Raw genomic sequence first — 17854 nt, 5'->3', positions numbered from 1 at the left:
TCAACATTATGCCCATGGGCCCAGGGAGTCCACAGGCTTGAAAGGTGACTGGAAAAAACAAGTCTGTACGGATTGCACTAGAACGTACGTACATGGGACTTCTAAAATAACCTGCAACTCTCTGGGAAACACTTGTGTATTTACCAGTCAAAAAATGAGAGAAATTTCATTGCTGAAAAGAGTTTATTTGGTGCCGAGGCTCTGGGCCTATTTCTCTGCAAGAGGTTAATTTCCACCCCAGCTGCTTCCTTTCCACCGAAAACCTTCAGGTACAGGGCCCAGCAGTAAAGTCAAGCTCCTGAAAGAGCAAACTTGCCAGCGTGTAGGCAAACCAACAAACTGCAGATGCGAGGGTTCACTTCACCATTTGGTCTAGGCCATGCCCGTGAGCACACATGGAAGGCGCAACGTGCTTAAAATCATAGAGTCGCTTAGGTTGGCAAAGATGGATTAGTCGCCGCATAGGGCATAAGATGCCTGTGCAATTCTCCTGCTTCTCTTTAATCTTTAACCTCTAATTTTAACCCAGGTCAATGCACTGTCCAGAAGTTATCCATGCACGTTGGCCGTGTGTCCTGAATGCTGTGACGCAGGCAGTACCATGGACGGGCTCACATTTGCACTCCAACAGCATGGGAGGCCTCTCAACAACTTCCTCCTCACAGCACCGGGGTTCCCTCTTCAGAGTGATGGTGAACAAGGGAAAGAAGTTAGGTTTTAACCCTGCTGAACTTACCAAAGCTGACAGTCCTGAAGACTTGGGCAGAAACTGAACCCAGCTCTCCCCTAGGTAGCTGGGCACCGTATTACTCCTTCCTGCTAAAACCTTTCACTCCGTCTGTTGAGGCCCTCACCAAGATGCCAGTCAGTGGGGTCAGCAACATGGTTTGGGAGTATGTCTGCTGATAACATGCCTAAAAGCTTCTTTATCCCCTCTCTTTTGAGGTCTCCTATATGGCTTTTAATCACCAAATCCGGACCAGGCTTTGAAGCCAAGTAGAGCCTGGAAGTCCCACTTAACCTGCAGCCAGTCGCTCCCATCTAAGTCAAGCTCACAGAATCACAGAATTCATTCCCAGAATGGTTGAGGTTGGAAGGGACCTCTGGAGATCATCTGGTCCAACCCCCCTGCCGAGCAGGGTCATCTAGAACACGTTGCACAAGGTAGCATCCGGGTGGGTTTTGGATATCTCCAGAGAAAGAGACTCCACAACCTCTCTGGGCAGCCTGTGCCAGAGGTCCATCACCCTCACAGGGAAGTTCTTGTCCATTCCACACTCTTACAGGAAGGCATGGGGAAATTGGAATCTATACTTGAATAGAAACATTCACTCATTTAATTGCAGAAAGGATTCCAGCTTCCCATCATTTTAATCTCTCAAGAAGGGGCTAGATGGCCACAGTGACTCAAACTTGGCAGGAATAAAACAACAACTGTACAGAGTTAAGCCATGGCATCAGTTTGAGACTTAGCTCCCTGCTGACTTTGAAATGATGATAAAATATGAGGAATTGTAAAGTGCTTTGCATATCTGTTTTGAACTCCCTAGACTCTGTAGCCTTCACAGCACTGGTCTAATTAAAAATCTCTCAGAAAAATCTCTGATCAACAGAAGTTATTCTTCTCCGAGCAAAGAAGCTGTTTTTGCCAATTTTTGTTCTTACCCAAAACCCAGTTTGAGCCAAAAAGCTCTATGAAAAACTATGCCGCATGCCATTGTGATGTGGATATATTCCTGTAACTCAGGCATGACAAAGTGGCCTTTGTTCTGCCTCCTATCTTTGCTGATCAACTAAGTCAAACCCCACATTGTTCAGCACCAAAGTCTACAAGGAAGCTGCATTTTTTCTGATAAGTGTATCTGCTTGCTCTGCCAAAATTTTGTTCTCCCGCTTTTCTCTCCTCACCAGTCTCCCCCTGTGATTTTTTCATTTAACCGTAGCATTTAGTGTCTGAGGCTTTTTCGCAGCTCTGACTGTGGTGACTAAAAAGCCCAAGGTCAACATGCAGGCAAGTGGCTTCTTTACAGACAAGCAAGAAATGGGAACTTGCTCAAGCTAGGACACTAGCCACTGACAAAGCCTATTTTCCAAAGAAAGACAAGACCTATGAATATTTGAAATTGTATTTTTGAAATAGTGAACAAGTTTTCCATTTATATTATAGAAAGCTACCAGTGTACATCAAAATACCCCACGGGCCATTGTTTACGTGTGCTGTTTCTATACCATCATCATTATAAAGAGTTTTAAAAGTGAGAAGCTTTTTGTGCTACAAAATTTGAAAAGCTACACACAACGATAGGGGGAAGCTGTCTGAGCTCAGGTACACTGCCCTGAAGGAAAAAACACAGTCAGGGACTGAAAGAGTGGAGGTTTGTTTTCTAATTTTTATTTGTGTAAGCTGATTCAAGTTCTAGATAATCTGAACCTGTTAGAAAGAGATAACATTATCGTGCAATAAAAGCTTTTTGGATATAAACTCAAGAAGAAGTCACAAATGATTTCTGATACCTATCCCAGAGAAGGGATAATTGTCAATAAATATTTACACGGTAGTCTTTAAAATAATTTTTATTTGTCTGCCTGTGTTTTCCTACATGACTGAATTCAATAACTCTTCTGGGGTCTCATGGGCTGTGACTCAGGAAGCAAAAGGATTCACCTGCTTTTCACAGAGTCCAAACGCTCAATTGGAGACCTGATGCCCTGCAACCTGACAGAAGTGCAAATAAACATTTCATCCTACCAGAAGGGATATTATCCAGTCACAGAGCTCCTGTGCAAAACAGAAGTGATAGGACTAGCTCATTAGGCACCCTTTACTCTGGTAAAAAGTCTGTCCCAATACCCCTAACTACATGTTCTTTCCTAACAGAGTAAAAGGAGCCAGAGACGCAGCCTGTCTGGCTGTTTCCACTGGTGGACATGGCCTTGCCCTTAAGCCTGCTCCTACAAAGACTTGTTCAACCCCTTAAGATGCATGAGCTTAAACCTACCAAATCCACAACATGCACAGAGAACTGTTGAAGTTGCTTAACAACTTCAGCACTGCTATATGAACCAAACACATTTTAGTGCTACAAAATTCTGTACTTTTTATGGTCAATCAATCGTACTGTGTTCATAGATGTGAAATATGCAGGAGAACAATTAGATAGAAAACAAGTGGAGCAAACCTGTTTTTAATGGTCCCACAACCTCTCTCAAGAAGCATTTATTAGATGCAAAAAGAGGTCTGCAAAACAAAATTCACTTCATCTTTGGAATATCTCCATGTAATGTACAGCCAAAGGGGGAAACTAGAGCACGTACCCGTGAACTTTAGAGTTCTGTTACATTTATTGATGCAGGAAGGGAATATACTAAAACAGTGAAAGAGTTAAGGGTTACACTTGACCTAAGGGGTTTGGATTTGAACCACGAAGATGACACAGCCTGCATTAATTTACAAGAAAGTTCTTCTGCTCAATGACCTTTCTGCCTATAGGGCTGCCCCTGACAGCATCATGGGCTGATCTGCTGCCAAGCATCACCCAAATCTGATCTGCACGCTGACAGTTCCCAAAATCCAACCCAAAGTAGTACTGACAGGATAGGAGAAAACCAAAGGAAACTACAGCTTTGTGAGGCAGAGATGTGCAATGAAGTCTTTGTCAAGGCATTCGTTCATAAAGGAGTATTATGGATACACTAACTCAACATCTACCCAAGTCTCTCATTTGGTAGCTGATGGGAAGCAGCACACTGGGGCATTTTCTGAGCTCACCTCCTGACAGCATCCAGACAGGGTGAAAAAGAAAAGGAAACCAGTCTATCTAGTGAGTGAACAAAGTCTGAATTCAAAGCAGAATTTAGAGTGGCAGGAGCCAAACCCATCACAAATCTCCCTAATTACTGTCTTTGCCCAAACATGAGCATTTGCACCTGCACAAAGCCGGACACTCCTTTTGTTGCCTGGCAAAATCTTCCTGCCTTCCTCAGGCACCCAGCATGTTCTGGACAGTCATGGTGTGGCCACAGGAGGGGCAAGAGTGTTTTCAATGACATCGATTTGCAAAAACCAGATAGAAATGCACTGCTTTTCTTGCCCAGTTTTACTTCAAAACAATTTTCTCCCCTCCCCTGAAAATGTGTTTAGCAAAACTAACTTAAAATTACAAATCACTGATGCAAGGATTGCTTTGTATTCCTTAATAGAAAAGATTCCTACACGTATCTCCTTCTTTGGCAGAAGTTGCTTACCAAGTAAAAAATAAGTATGTTTCAAACAAATACTGATTAAATCCACTATTTACAGGAACGAAAGTTTGGAAGTAATAAACTGTTTGAAGTTGATGGGCCAAATTGGAACCATGGATGCGATTCTCAGCATCTCAGCATTTGCTACTTGCAGAGCAATTTATACCAGAAACTATTTTCAGGATTTTACTAAGAAAAGAGAGAAGGGAAATAACCACAGCAAGATAAAAGAAAAAAATGCAATCTCTTCAAAAGTAAATAAATTCACTGGAATTTAAAGTTAAAGAAGTCTCTTTCAAGTAAAAGAATGTCCTGCATTGCTACTCCCATTACGAAGAGCTAAACTAAAGAATTACTGCTCTAATATATTTGGTTACAAGTTGTCTGCAAAACTCTTATTCTTTTTTAATTTTTGGCACCACTACAAAAAAAATAGTCTAGCCCTTCCCACCTTTATCCAATTTTCAATCCTTTCCCCACTCAGGATATGGCTCCATGGTCACCTTCAGGGGCAGCAATGCAACCCACCAGGTAAGGGGTCATGTCATGGTAGAAACCAGTGGGAGCAGGGCAGCCCTTGTGGCATTTCCATGGAACCACAAGCACCTTCACTCCCGTCCACCCACCGAAGTTGCCACCAGAGGGACGGGTTTATTTATGAGTGGATTTTTTCAGTGATCATTTTTTATAAGTCAGTAAGTAATTTTAAAAACCTTAAAAGCAGGCAACAATGGCTGTAAATTCACATTAATTCTACGTTCTCAACTATCATTGCAGCACTGCTCACACTCCCCCAAGAGGAGCAGCAGAGGCAGCAAGGAGCCACTGTCAGCTCAAACCGAGCCTCATCAACCACCTGTTTAGGCTGTAATTCAAAGTGACAAAGAACTCTTTAGATGTACTACAGGATTCACGGCAAAATAACTCTCAAGTGTTAAGTGAGTTAATTCATTTCAGATTAATCAAGCCTTTGATAGGAGCACACCCGAATACAGACCAGCTGAATCTAATAGCTTATTTTTTCCCCTCAGTATAGGTGAAATGGGAGGTTTTTGTGCTCTCCCAAAGGTCAAAGGAGGAATTTAAGCTATCAGCTGCTTGTTGGTTTTCCCATTCAATCCAGGATCAAAGCAATTTCAGAGGAAAATGGTAACCAAACTAAAAGCAAAACTGCTCACATGTCTTGTGACTACACGTTGGAAGATAGGGGGGAAGGAACAGAGAGAAAAGTTACAGTCTTGGAAACGCTTTCCAGGAGCTGTTAAAAATTGTACTGAATTGTATCCATCACAATAGCACCGCTACTGAATGCTCTGGCTTTAAGTGCCTGCCAGTTATCCTCCGCCACATACTTCATTACAGGCTTAAAAGAGGAACGAACGTACAGCATTCACAACGTCCCTAAATGTATGCAACTGTACGATAACGCTTACAGCATTTCTAAAGGTGGAGTGGATTATTTGAGCACGTGGTTAAACATACAGGTATCTGTACTCCTCTACTGCTCCTAGATCAGCAGGCGTTCCCAAAACTGATGACAAAAAGCTTTGTAACTCTCAGTGGTTAAGCACTGCCTGCTAAAGCTGCTCATAGATTGCAAGAAGCAAGTCATCTCCCTCTACTAGTCCAATGTCAAGGAGAAATGCCCCCATGTGCCTTGCAAATACCTATGTAATCCTAAATCTTAGGACCACCTGAAACAATTCCGTCTCATTATCATGTACAAATCATCTACAAAATAATGTACTGTTGTTACAAATATGGCCTGAAAACTTTATTTTTTGGATGGAGGAGGGGGAATTAAGATCATTCTAAAAAAATTTCCTACCTACATCATATGCCATCTTTCTCAAATGTATTAGGTTGTAGTACATCTCCTTTACCAGGCAAATAATACACAGGCAAACACTCCTGAGAGCATTGCCAACAGTCATGATTTCATTGCATGACTCTCAGTATGTGGCAATTCCTTGGAATAATGAAAATTTCAGCTTCATTTTCAAGTTAGCGTCTCCTTACAGAGAAAAGCTGAAAAACAGGACCCAAATACAGTTTAGTGGCTCAGCAAATCAGTGGTAAATAAACACAACTCAACATATTTGTTTGATTTAAAATCCATACGACTTTTAATCAATCTCATAATTTTTTCGGTGAATGATTCATGATGTTGAAAGCCCGGGTTTGACAATACTCTCATAACGCTTATTTGCATGTCACAGAGCTTTGGGCAATTCTTCTGTGACAAATAAAACATGTGGTGCACGCGTTGCAAATGGAGACAAGCTTATCTCCTGGGTCTGCATAGATTTAACTTCCCTTTGCTACCATGATCACAACGTGTATTTTGAGGCATCACCTCTCCCGTATGTACTGGCCCTGTTTAATATATTCAAGTTTCTTATCAGTGCTGTAATTGTGATGGCACCGATTCTGCACAGGGTCTTGCTTTAAACCAAGAAAGTGACAGCCTTCAAGAAGCAAAATAGCCAAGAAGTATTACAGAAGACTCCATGAGAGTTTAAATAGCACATCTTTAAGCGAAGGGCGATATTGGGGCCAGAGGACACATACTCCTCAGTGTCTCTGGATGTAATCTTTAAAATAATTTTTAGTATCTCTGCTCTCTCTCACTTCCCTTCTATCCCACCTCTAATTTTCTTCCTGTAGGATAGCGCACACTCTTTCAGAGCTGTTTGCTCTCAAAAAGTGGCAAACGTTAAAGATGGCTTCTTGAAATGACCAATCTCTTTTGTGGATCATGCAGTTTGGAAAAGGGGGAAAGAGACTGCCTGCCTCGTGTCCACCTCTTAGTGGACTCCTTCGCAACCCAGCTGGCCCCATAGCTCTTCGCTGGGATATGAAGGTTAAACAGCAAAGTTAAAGACACTAACAGCTACAGAGAGATGAGCAATGCTGAGCTGAAGCAGGCAGCCTAGCCTCTATGACAGCTTGTTTCATGGGGCCCCCAGCAGCAAGGACCTGACAGAGACAGCAGCGCCTAAACTGAAATACCAAATGCAGTCAAAACCACATTGTCATAGGAAGCAGTACTTTTGGCATTGCTGTATTTCCTCAGCCCTTGACTGACTCCAGCTCCAGTCACTACGTGCGTATATAACTAACTATATGCGGTAATAAAAAGGAAAAAAAAGTACTACTTGCCTGAGCGATTGCAGTGAAAATAGCGCCAAAGCTGTGATCTCTCTCCTGTATGTAAAATGTGTCTCCAGTGCCTTTTTATTCTGCTCTTGCTTGCTATTCCTTTCTCAAATGGATGGTAACAGATATTTCTTGTTTTGCACTAAGAAAACGTAATTTCCTTCACTTTTGTGCTGATTAGGAAATTAACAGGCAGTATAACCAAGGTTAATTGCTTTTCCCATTTAAAATACACTGCTGTTGAAAGAATTAGAGCAACAACGAGAGATCACCTATACACGTGTGCATCACAACTGTGTGCACGTGCACCCTATCAAATAAAAAAAATCCCTGGCAAATGAAATTAATGGGAAAAGCCAAATGAATAACACTTTTTTTTTTTTTTTAGAAGAAAGTTATCTAGGAAAAAGTTAAGTTTAATTGTCTTTCAGATCTGTTATGATGTAATAAATGTCTATTAATGTTAAGCTGCAAATTGGGTTTTAATGATCATTGCTATTTTTGGCTGGTGGGTGACATGTAGTTTAAATATAAAACAGATTTATGGTTTACACCGGGATGACTTTCTCGGATGACTCTCCTTGACTTAACCTCTTCACACCCCACAAGACATTTAATATAATTTTATTTCTAATAGACTTCAAGCCAATAGGATCATATTTGCTACTACTGATGTTTTCAATGAGAAATAAAATCAATGAGGTTTATGCTGAAGATAAGTGTAAGTGATTACTTAAGTATAAGTGGCTTGGAAAATATTAGGAGGGTTATATCATTCAACCAAATGATGCAAATTAAGAAACAGTCTGGATGGAAGTAAAATGTATGAAAAACTCCTGACCTTGCCATGTAGAAGAAACTGTAGAGATATACATATACATATATCTATATATTATATATATATTTTCTTTAATGTGGGCACTCAAAAACTGGTATTAGTAAGGAAGAAACTTGGAGCCATTTTTCAAAACAGGTGGTTAACATTAAGCATTCATACCTTATGGTAGGGAAAAATAAATAAATCTCTTCTTAGACCCAAAAACAATAGAGCAGCCTGGTTGCTAGGAGAAAAACAAACAGCACTCGATGTAGTCTAAGAAGAACAGGCAAGCAAGGCAAAGCCAGTCCACAGCCTGAGTGGGAAAGCCAGACAGCAACACAGAAGTGCCGTGTGTCAGAAATAGTAAGGGAGAGAGATGCATGCAGAAGAGTAAATGTGGTATCTAAATTTCTGGGTGTGGTATTTTCCAGTGAGCTACACACACACAGGAATAATAGAAAACCTAATAGACCCACACATCTGAGCAAAAAGAATTTTCAGTTCCCTGTCACTAAAGTCTGTGTAGTAATAACAGAGGCCGTTTTTTCCCACCTTTTACTATGTTAATGACTTATGTTACAAAATAGTCAACAGTCCAGTCTCTTTGATCTTTGGAGAAGAAAAAGATTTAATCATCGTACTCATGTTCTGCGCAGTTACTTTTTTATTTTTATTTATATTTTGGTAACAGAGGTCACCATCTAACCCAAAGTCTAGTTTAGAAAGGTCCTGGGCATTCTCACAGCAAAACGCATCTTTTGTCCCCCTTCCCTTTTCCTCCCTGGTATTATCCAATCAACAAAAGATGGGAGAAAAAAACACACCATCTCTTTTGCAGAAAACAGAGTTGTAAAGATAGCGGCTGTGATTTCTGTGTGTGCCATTCTACAACTCCGAAAACGAAGCTTCAGCAAGTGGACTATTTCCAGCTGACTTTGATAACAAGTGGTAAATATTCAGCACTTGTTTAATCCCTGAAGAAACAGCCCTTCCCCATGAAAGCAACCATGCCCAAAACAATCTCTGATTAAAATATTTATTTTTTTTCCAGTAATAGGCAGTTGCCTTAGCGTTATCCGTCTCCAAAGGTGCACGCTGATCCTTTGGGATCTCCCTAGGCTATTACTTCAAGACTAATGTTCAGAGACCTGCTCCAAGACTGAAGTTCAATTAGTAAACTGGATACTAAAGCTCTCATTGGACCTTCCAGAAATTAAACAACAACCCTCAGCAACCGTCTTACTGCCTTCCCGAAGATGAAGGACAAGTTTATTGCCAATAACTTATGTAGCACTGCTGCTAAACCCACCCGATGACAAAGCAAGGGCTCACCTGTGCGTGAATGTATCCCAGCGACACCCCGCACCCCTTCCTCAAACTCCAGCTGACCGACTGCACCTTCTGTGGTTCCTTTGGAGTAAGGAGCATCATACAACTAGACATTATGGTGATTTACAGCCACAAAGGGCCACTGCACTACAGCCAAAAGCCAACGCTTCTCTTGGTACTACAAAGGAAACATTTTATACCAGAAACTCTTGATGGATAAAATATTTATACAATATGGATCGCATACACTTCTCTTTTCCCTTTTGAAGTAAAACAAAGGCCAGATATTTCCAGCTGAAATTACAAGAGGGATCTTAACTAAACACAGTGGGAACTTCACCAGGAACTTCCAGTTGAAGTCTCTGTGCTTGCATGGTGCCTTGGAGTTATCAAGAGCCATGTGGTGGCCAGTTCTGCTAAACGAATGGCCCTCTAATTCTTGCAAAAGGCATTTTTAAAGGCAACATACGTCCTTGCAAAAGAGAAGAGACTAACTCTAGTTAAGCATGTATTCTTTTTAAAGAGTACTATAAAATGTCTAAACAATAAACGTTTGGGTGGGTGAAAGGCTAAAATTAATTAATTCCTTGAGTGCTTTCTTGCTGAAATTAACTGCTCGGACAATCAGGACAAACGTGCTTTTTCAGAGAGCTGTCTTGGGCAGCAGCATGAGGAACGTGAGACATTCACCCTATTTTCATGCCTCATAGCTGAGGATCAGTAACAACTGACCAGACCAGCGAATACACCTGTTGGGAAATTGGTCAAACTATAATCTGCCTGTCTTGATAAGCCACAAATTAAACACATTTCTTCATAGCCTATTATAGAGTATCAGTCTCTAAAATATTTGAGGGAAAACGGAAAGTGATTCTTACCACAGAAGGTTAATTGGGTATTGGGTAGAGTATACCGTTATTCTACAATACTTATATTTACAACACTACGTACATCTGTTAGACCAGGCCCAGAGGAAGGCCATGAAGTTGATCAGAGGGCTGGAGCACCTCTCCTATGAAGAAAGGCTGAGAGAGTTGGGGATGTTCAGCCTGGAGAAGAGAAGGCTCCAGTGTAATCTTATTGCAGCTTTTCAATACTTAGAGGGTGCTTATAAAAAAGATAGAAACTTTTTGCTGAGACAAACAAGGTGTCCATGACAGGACAAGGGTTTTAACTAAAAGAGAAGGAAATTTAGATTAGATGTTAGGAGGAAATTCTTCACTCAGAGGGTGGTGAAGGACTGGAACACGTTGCCCAGAGAAGTTTTGGATGCCCCATCCTTGGAAGCGTTCAAGACCAGGTTGGATGGGGCTTTGAGCAACCTATCTAGCAGGTGGCATCCTTTTCCATGGCAGGGCGGTTGGAACTAGATGACCTTTAAGGTCCCTTCCAACCCAAGCCTTTCTATGATTCTATATGCACAGAGCTGTAAAACGTTAACAACATGATACACAAAATAAGTTTTCTTATCCTTTTATCTTTGGTGTTCTTAGTTTTTGGAAAAAGATTTTTAAGTGAAACTTTCTACATGATTTTTTCACCAAGTAACTCCTACTTGACTACCCCTGAAATACAGATACTGAAATTAATCTTTTAGATAAATTATTGCAGGATGGGAGAGACTGTATTCAACAACAGTGGTCGCAGTTGTAGGTTGCCAAACTGAGGCAATGAACTTCTATAACATTCTGCATTTTTAAATACACATTGAACTTAAAATAATCAAGAAAATGTAAACGGGTAGCGCAGAGGCATCTGGCAAAAATCAATCACCACCAGCTACAGTCAGACTGAAATGTAATGGCAGTACCACCGGGACTCTGCAATGAACTTAATTATTCAGCTTCTATTACTTCCAAAAAACCAGCAAACAGTAACATTTCCATATACCCTAAATATAATAGCTGTAGGATTTGCACTAACACCTTTATTTATGGTGGTACATATAAACTCGGAAAGACCACTACTGATTTTAGTCTGAATGTAGTGCTTCCACCTAGAACAAGCAAGATGTCTCAGTAGTCAGGGAGAAACATTTAATTGTAAATATCACATTTGATTCCAAAGAAGAAATTAAGCACTTCTGGTAACTATAAAGGAAGATAATTAATCTGATGTACGGGCCTGTCTTTTATGATATTTTGCCAGGGACTTTATAAAAAACAAAATGTAGCTATGTTTGATATGCAAGATGAATTGCATAATGGTGTGGGGTGCATGTTGGTACTCCCTGAAATTTTCCCTGTAAGAAGCCCACATTTCTGATCCTCTGCAGGTGAGGATTTTGAAAGCACTACTCAAATGCTAGATCATCTGAGGTAACAGGCAAAATCCTGACGATTTCTCTAGGAAGCAGAATGACCAAGAGAGGTCCTTTGAAAATATCACCCTACATATAGCAAGCAGCAAGTAAAACCTTTGTTATTTAAGGTCATAACTGGAACTGCAATAAAATATTTCATTCAATTATCTGAAAAGCCATTCACGATAAACAACAAACCGACTTTTTACTACATCTTTACTTATTTACTGTAAGAAGTGTAAGCACTCTAGTTTATAAAACAAAGGGAAAACTGACCCAAAGAAATATAAATAAATAAATAAAACAACTCTAAAGGTTTTGCTAAAGCAATCACTCCTTTGTTCATTCTGTTCTCCCTATAAGGGAGATTCACAAGGGCAAAGAGGGAACACCAGGCTTCAAAAGTAACCAAAATTGGCAAATCGTGCAGAAAGATATATAGTGTCATTGTTTAGCACTTGGCACCAGCGTGGATCCGAGCAAGCAAGAACACAGATCGCCTGTGATGGGAAATCTATCAGATGTAACAGAGCCAACTGATGGCTAAAAATCTAACATTAAGATCCTTTCATCCACTGCTTACCTTATATTTACATAAGCTTAACTTCCAAAGCAAAAAGACACCAAAGAGGCAATGTCTAATTGAAAGAAAACTGTATTTCAGCTCAGAGGAAGGCCAAGATCTTCTATGAAGCCAAACTGACCACCACCAAACACAGCAGTACCTAAAAGTAGTGTTCTCCAAAGTAACGTTTTCCCATCCAGGCTTTGTTTGGATTGCAATAGAAATAGGGAGGGAAGATTGAGGCTGTCTTCTGACAAGTTCCTGGCATTAGTGTCCCTTCCAATAGCACTATTTAACACTGCCTTTACCCATAAGATACATTTAGCGTAAAATCAGCCAGCGTAATTCAGAAGTGTATCATACACACACCCGCAAAGCAAGATCCCAGCCAGGCTGTCTCACTACTGAAAACAGAAATAGCGTTCATAAATTGGACACAATCACCACGAACAGTTTAGCATCAAATGCTTTGGAAATCTGTGTAGAAAGCCAAAATGTAACATGCCAATAGATTTCATGCTGCAGATAGCTTTGGAGTGAGAAACTAGGGAGAACCCAAGTGGGACACCGCTTGCTATCAGACCCTTTATCAAAGAGTTTCTGTGTTATTTCTTCTTCATACATTAGGAGTTAAACCACTGATGATCAGCAGCGATGATCACTGAGGATCTGCAGAGTAAAGGATGGAAAAAAAAAAAAAAAAAACCACACAAAAAAACACGTACTTTCTCACAGCTCGGCTTCGTAATCACAGCTACGGATGGAGAGGACAATGTCTGCCAAAGAGAACTCTACTGAAGGCAGAGGTTGAATCTTCATCCATGAGGAGTTATGACAAGGTGCCACAGTCACACATCGCACATCAGGCAAAAAAAATGCTTTTTACAGCAACCAGGTTGGGAAACTTGTAGGAACTTCCTTCCCTGTTACAACTGCCCTCATTTTTAAAAGCCTTTCCTTTTGAGAGCAACGAGGTCCACTCCAAACAGAAGAACATTAGGTTGTCACAGGTGCTTTTACAGGCCTGGAGTCTTTATGAGCCACATCACCAGAAAAGGAAGGAGCTGATCATCTCAGAAGCAACGAAAACATCCCAACCTACCCAGCTACAGAGCTGAATTTTACTCTCTGGCTCCAAAGACCCTCTGCTCACTTGATTAGTGTACAACAAAATCTCTTCAACCAACCTGCATGTAAACAGAGATATCCTTGAAAAGTTACCTTAATCTCTTCCTTGGCAGATACAAATTCTCCTCCTAGAGCAATAGAAAATAGAGCTTTGCTGCGACCCCAGTATTGCTAATCCACGTGATTTTTTTTTCTGATTTTTATGTTCTCCTGAAAATAACCAGGTTACCAATTTCAATATTTTTAAGATTAATTGTTCCAATTATCTAATTAGAAATTACTCTTTCTGATAAGGTTTAATTTTATGGGATTTCATTTTATGAAACAAAGGTGCTCAGACTAGAAAAGATTTCAGTTTTGTTGAAACATTCTGGCTGGTACCTTATTTTGAAAGGGGGAAACGATCAGTTTGCTGAAGAAAATAGCGCTCCCCAGATTTTTTCTTCTAAAATGTGCCCAGTGCTTAGTTTTCTCTTTTCTATAGAGAAGATCTGTGCAATGCAATGAATCAAATCACTGTTGCATTAAATGGTCAGCACATTGGGCACCCTACTATGAGCTGAAGATAAAACTGGGAAGACAAAACATCCTTCCACAAAGGAAAGCTGATGCTGGAAGGCCGCAGCAGTCCCCACCCCATTTCAGCTACACTTCCCTCAGCAAAAGGGCAAAACTTTTCTCCTCCTGGCTTCCTCTAATGCCAAACCCACATACATTTACAAGTGCATTTTTTCCTGCTATGATGTACACTTCAGCCCGCATACCTTTAACCTCCACCCCACTGGACTCGTTCCCAAACCCAGTACTTTTTTCCCTGAACATCCTGCCATGAGCCCAAGCCTTTCGTTACTCAAGGCAAAAACATGACTGAGAAGTTATGGATCAGCCCATCACTTAAAGTAAGTGAGTGAAGAGTTGTTGGGAAAGCAATTCTCTGTGGAATTATATTCTCTGTACTAAGTAATTAGAAATTAGCCACAATTAAACCCAAACAGCTAGCCAAATGATGGAAAACTCTCTGGTACCCGCTGTAAGGATGAATGCAACGTGGTCTTCTGTCCATCCCTGCCAACTGCAGCATTACTTAGGCAAAAGAGCAGGGAGGTAGGGAAGAGAAGCAAAGAAGTACAGCATGATCCAACATTGCCATCCTCAAGTGCTACACAATCAGTTCAAGCACTTTCCTCTGCCAGCCACAAAGACTCTCTTGTGTTTCATTTCCCTCTACATACTTCAGTTTCTACCTGCCTTGAAATACATTCACTAATATTTAGCTTTCCAAGAAGCAAGGCATGAGACTGAAGAGTTATTTCACTGATCTTTCTCTGACCTGATCTGGGTTTTGTTATTCTCATCTACAAATGACTGGTACCAGAGAGGCAGTGTTAGAGTCTTCCTGACCATGCATGGCGGCATTGCCCAAGTCAACAATGAAGACCTAAAAACCTCATGTCAGGAATACACAGAATTAAACCTTCTATTCCAGGTTATCTGTTTTAAAAGAGAGAGAGAGAGAGAGAGAGAGAGAGAGAGAGAGAGAGGGTTTAAAAAAAGAAAAAGGGGGGATTCTGAATTAGATCGCATAGTACTTGTGATCTGTAGGACTTCCTTTTAATCTGTAGGCCTTGGTCTCCACAGCATTTCACTACCACTTTTGATTTTTTTCTAAATACCAATCTTCCAGCTGGCAGCAGGATTTTATCCATTTTAAGTGAGAATGTAGTCTGGTTTACCCTTCCACATGAAGGCATTGCCACATACATAGTTTCAGGGAATACCTGCAGTCCACGCTCCAAGACTTTACCAGGAATAAGCCTTCCTTACAGCCCTGGAGCATCTGTACATCTCACTGCTGTAAATTAAACTGGAGAAATTTGTGTGAAACACAGCAAGCCCTAACTGTTAAAACATGTCCCTTCATCATCTTAACCAAATAACGCCTGAAACAGGCATATCAGAAACACCACGGTGTGCTTATCAGAGGCAGAAGCAAAATGATTGCTAGGATAACCACCAAAGTGAGAGCTCATCTTCACAAAGCCAGTAATTCCATCCATGAGGCTAGCAATTCCAAAGGGAGCCTGTATGAAAATCACTGCAAATTGGAAACATGCAACTTTTTATCTCTGTGGTACCAAGTAAAGCTATTTTGTAGTAATAGTGGAAAAACAAAACAAAAACCAACAAAAATCAATACTCTTCAGGGCCAATATTGGTAAGCCACTAACCAAAGAACAGCAGTGTTGAACCTATTGATTCTGTAGAGCGATACTTCTACATTATTTTCTTCATAGTGTGAAAAGTTCCTATCACCTTACAAAACAGAAAATAAGAGACAAACTTGTAATTAATACTTCCTAAAATTCTGTAGTTACACTTAAATAATTACAAAAACCCTTAGTGGTATGCTCTGCTTTATACATTTGTCAAAATGCCTTATGTTTAGAACAAAAATGTTTGCTTTTTTTGCTTTTTAACTATTTTTTAAATGATTCAGCTACAGGTTTATCAGGATGAATAGTTAGTTATGACGATCTTAGCTTAACAAGGATACCTGAACTGGTTCATAACATGCTGCAGCTGACTGACAAATGTGCTTGCTGACAGCAAGACAATGCAAATGCACAAATACCTCTTAGCATTTAAACCATCAATGGATGCCTCAAATAGCAGTAATTAGGGTCCAACTTACTGAGTTATGGTCAACTATTGTCCTGTTTGTTTACAGGTATTTATACACCCCCACAAAAAATATATATTCCCAGATTACTCAAAAACATGTTTTTGCTATTAAATAGTGAAAAAGTTAGGCCAAAAACCCAATTCAGCTTAACACGATGTCACCTTAAGACCTGTTCATGAAAGATTAGAAGAACAAAACTGTACAAATCACTATATGGGAACAAAACCAAATTAACGTATGGGATTATTTTAACATGTGTCTATAGGAAGAAAAGCACATCAGACACCAGAGACTTGGCTGGGAGTTTGCAGGCCCTGGTCTTTCTTCCCAGCCAGGTGAAAGACTTCTGAAGATGCCCTTAGCTTCCCCTCCCTCACCTCCTCCTTGCTCTTTCCCCCCCCAGTCCAGGGTGAAAACCAGGGCACGATTAGAAGAGAGCTCCGGGATAAACACATCGCTAAAACAATAAATACCAGCTAGACAGCTACGAAGGTCAAGAGATGTTTAGGAAGATTACAAGTTCAAAGACCACAGTTGCAGCATGTACTGACAGATAAAGCATATTTTTTCTTCTGAAAAATATACGCAAGTTGTATACAGCTAAGTTTATTATTATTTAAATTTTTAAAAGAAATAAAGGAAAAAAAAAAAAAGGCCTGGAAGATAAAGGGCTACTTTTCTTACTAGTGCTGTCCTACTGAGGGCTGTCTCCACAGAGGGCTGCATTGGGAGGGGAAGCCTTTACATGGTACCAGGAACCTCGAAAGGGATTTCTTTAACAAGTTATAGGTTGGGGTTGTGGATGACAGGGTGTTTTGACAAAGCAGTGAAGCTAAGAACTGACATTTTGAGTCCTGTGTACCTCCTGAGCTGCTTCTCAAGGGAGGCCGTGCCCTGGGCCTCAGGGAGACCATGGCCGTCACCACCAGTGCCGTTTGCTCCCCTCACTGAGGAGGGAGGAGGTGAAAGCCCCAGTCAGGGCAGCACCACCTCAGGGCACTCAGCCCCTCTGTGCAGTCCTACTACCCTCAGGGGGTAGGGGGCCTTCCCCACAGCCACCTCCCCAGGGTTGACTGCCAAAGGGCTGCCCCGTTCCTCACCACCAGAGTCCCCCAGGGCTGCAAGTACCTGTCTCCACTGGTGCCCCTCTGTGGAAATCTGTGCCGAGGGTCCCAAGGGGCCCCAGCCACCTGGGAGAGGAGACCCAGCCTCTGATGGTTCATTCAGATCTCAGTCCAGAGGTATTCAATATCAATTTAACAGCCTCTTGGTATAACATGGCTTTTACACCAAGCAGGTCTATGCGCATGAATGGTGAGGAATAATGGTTTGCAGAAGACTCATCATCTGAGACTCAGTGTCTTGAAGCCATCGGGGAACCCCGAAGTGGCCCAACAAGCCAAAGTGCAGCAAGAAATTGGCTGCTGCCTTTCATCAAATGAAGAAAATTTAAGTAGTGAACAAGCACCAACGATACTACTCTATAAACAATTCATTGTTTGGAAAAGGTAGCCTAAGATCTATAATGTTTCCCTGCCCCTCTCCTCCACAATAATCACATTTTTAATATATCCTTTACAGCAATGGTCTAGCCATTAACAGTAACTGTTTCTTATGTGCACAATA

General features: G+C 41.0%; 1 protein-coding gene across 1 annotated transcript in view; it reads right to left on the bottom strand.

The window, feature by feature from the left end:
• ADGRL3 (adhesion G protein-coupled receptor L3) overlaps positions 1–17854 on the bottom strand; it is a 264971-nt gene that overhangs the window by 76412 nt on the left and 170705 nt on the right. The window lies entirely within an intron of this gene.

This window comes from Oxyura jamaicensis, chromosome 4 (genome assembly GCF_011077185.1).
Source record: "Oxyura jamaicensis isolate SHBP4307 breed ruddy duck chromosome 4, BPBGC_Ojam_1.0, whole genome shotgun sequence".
Taxonomy (NCBI): Eukaryota; Metazoa; Chordata; class Aves; order Anseriformes; family Anatidae; genus Oxyura; species Oxyura jamaicensis.
The sequence above is the reverse complement of the archived record's forward strand: the minus strand, read 5'-3'. Positions and strand labels throughout refer to the sequence as shown.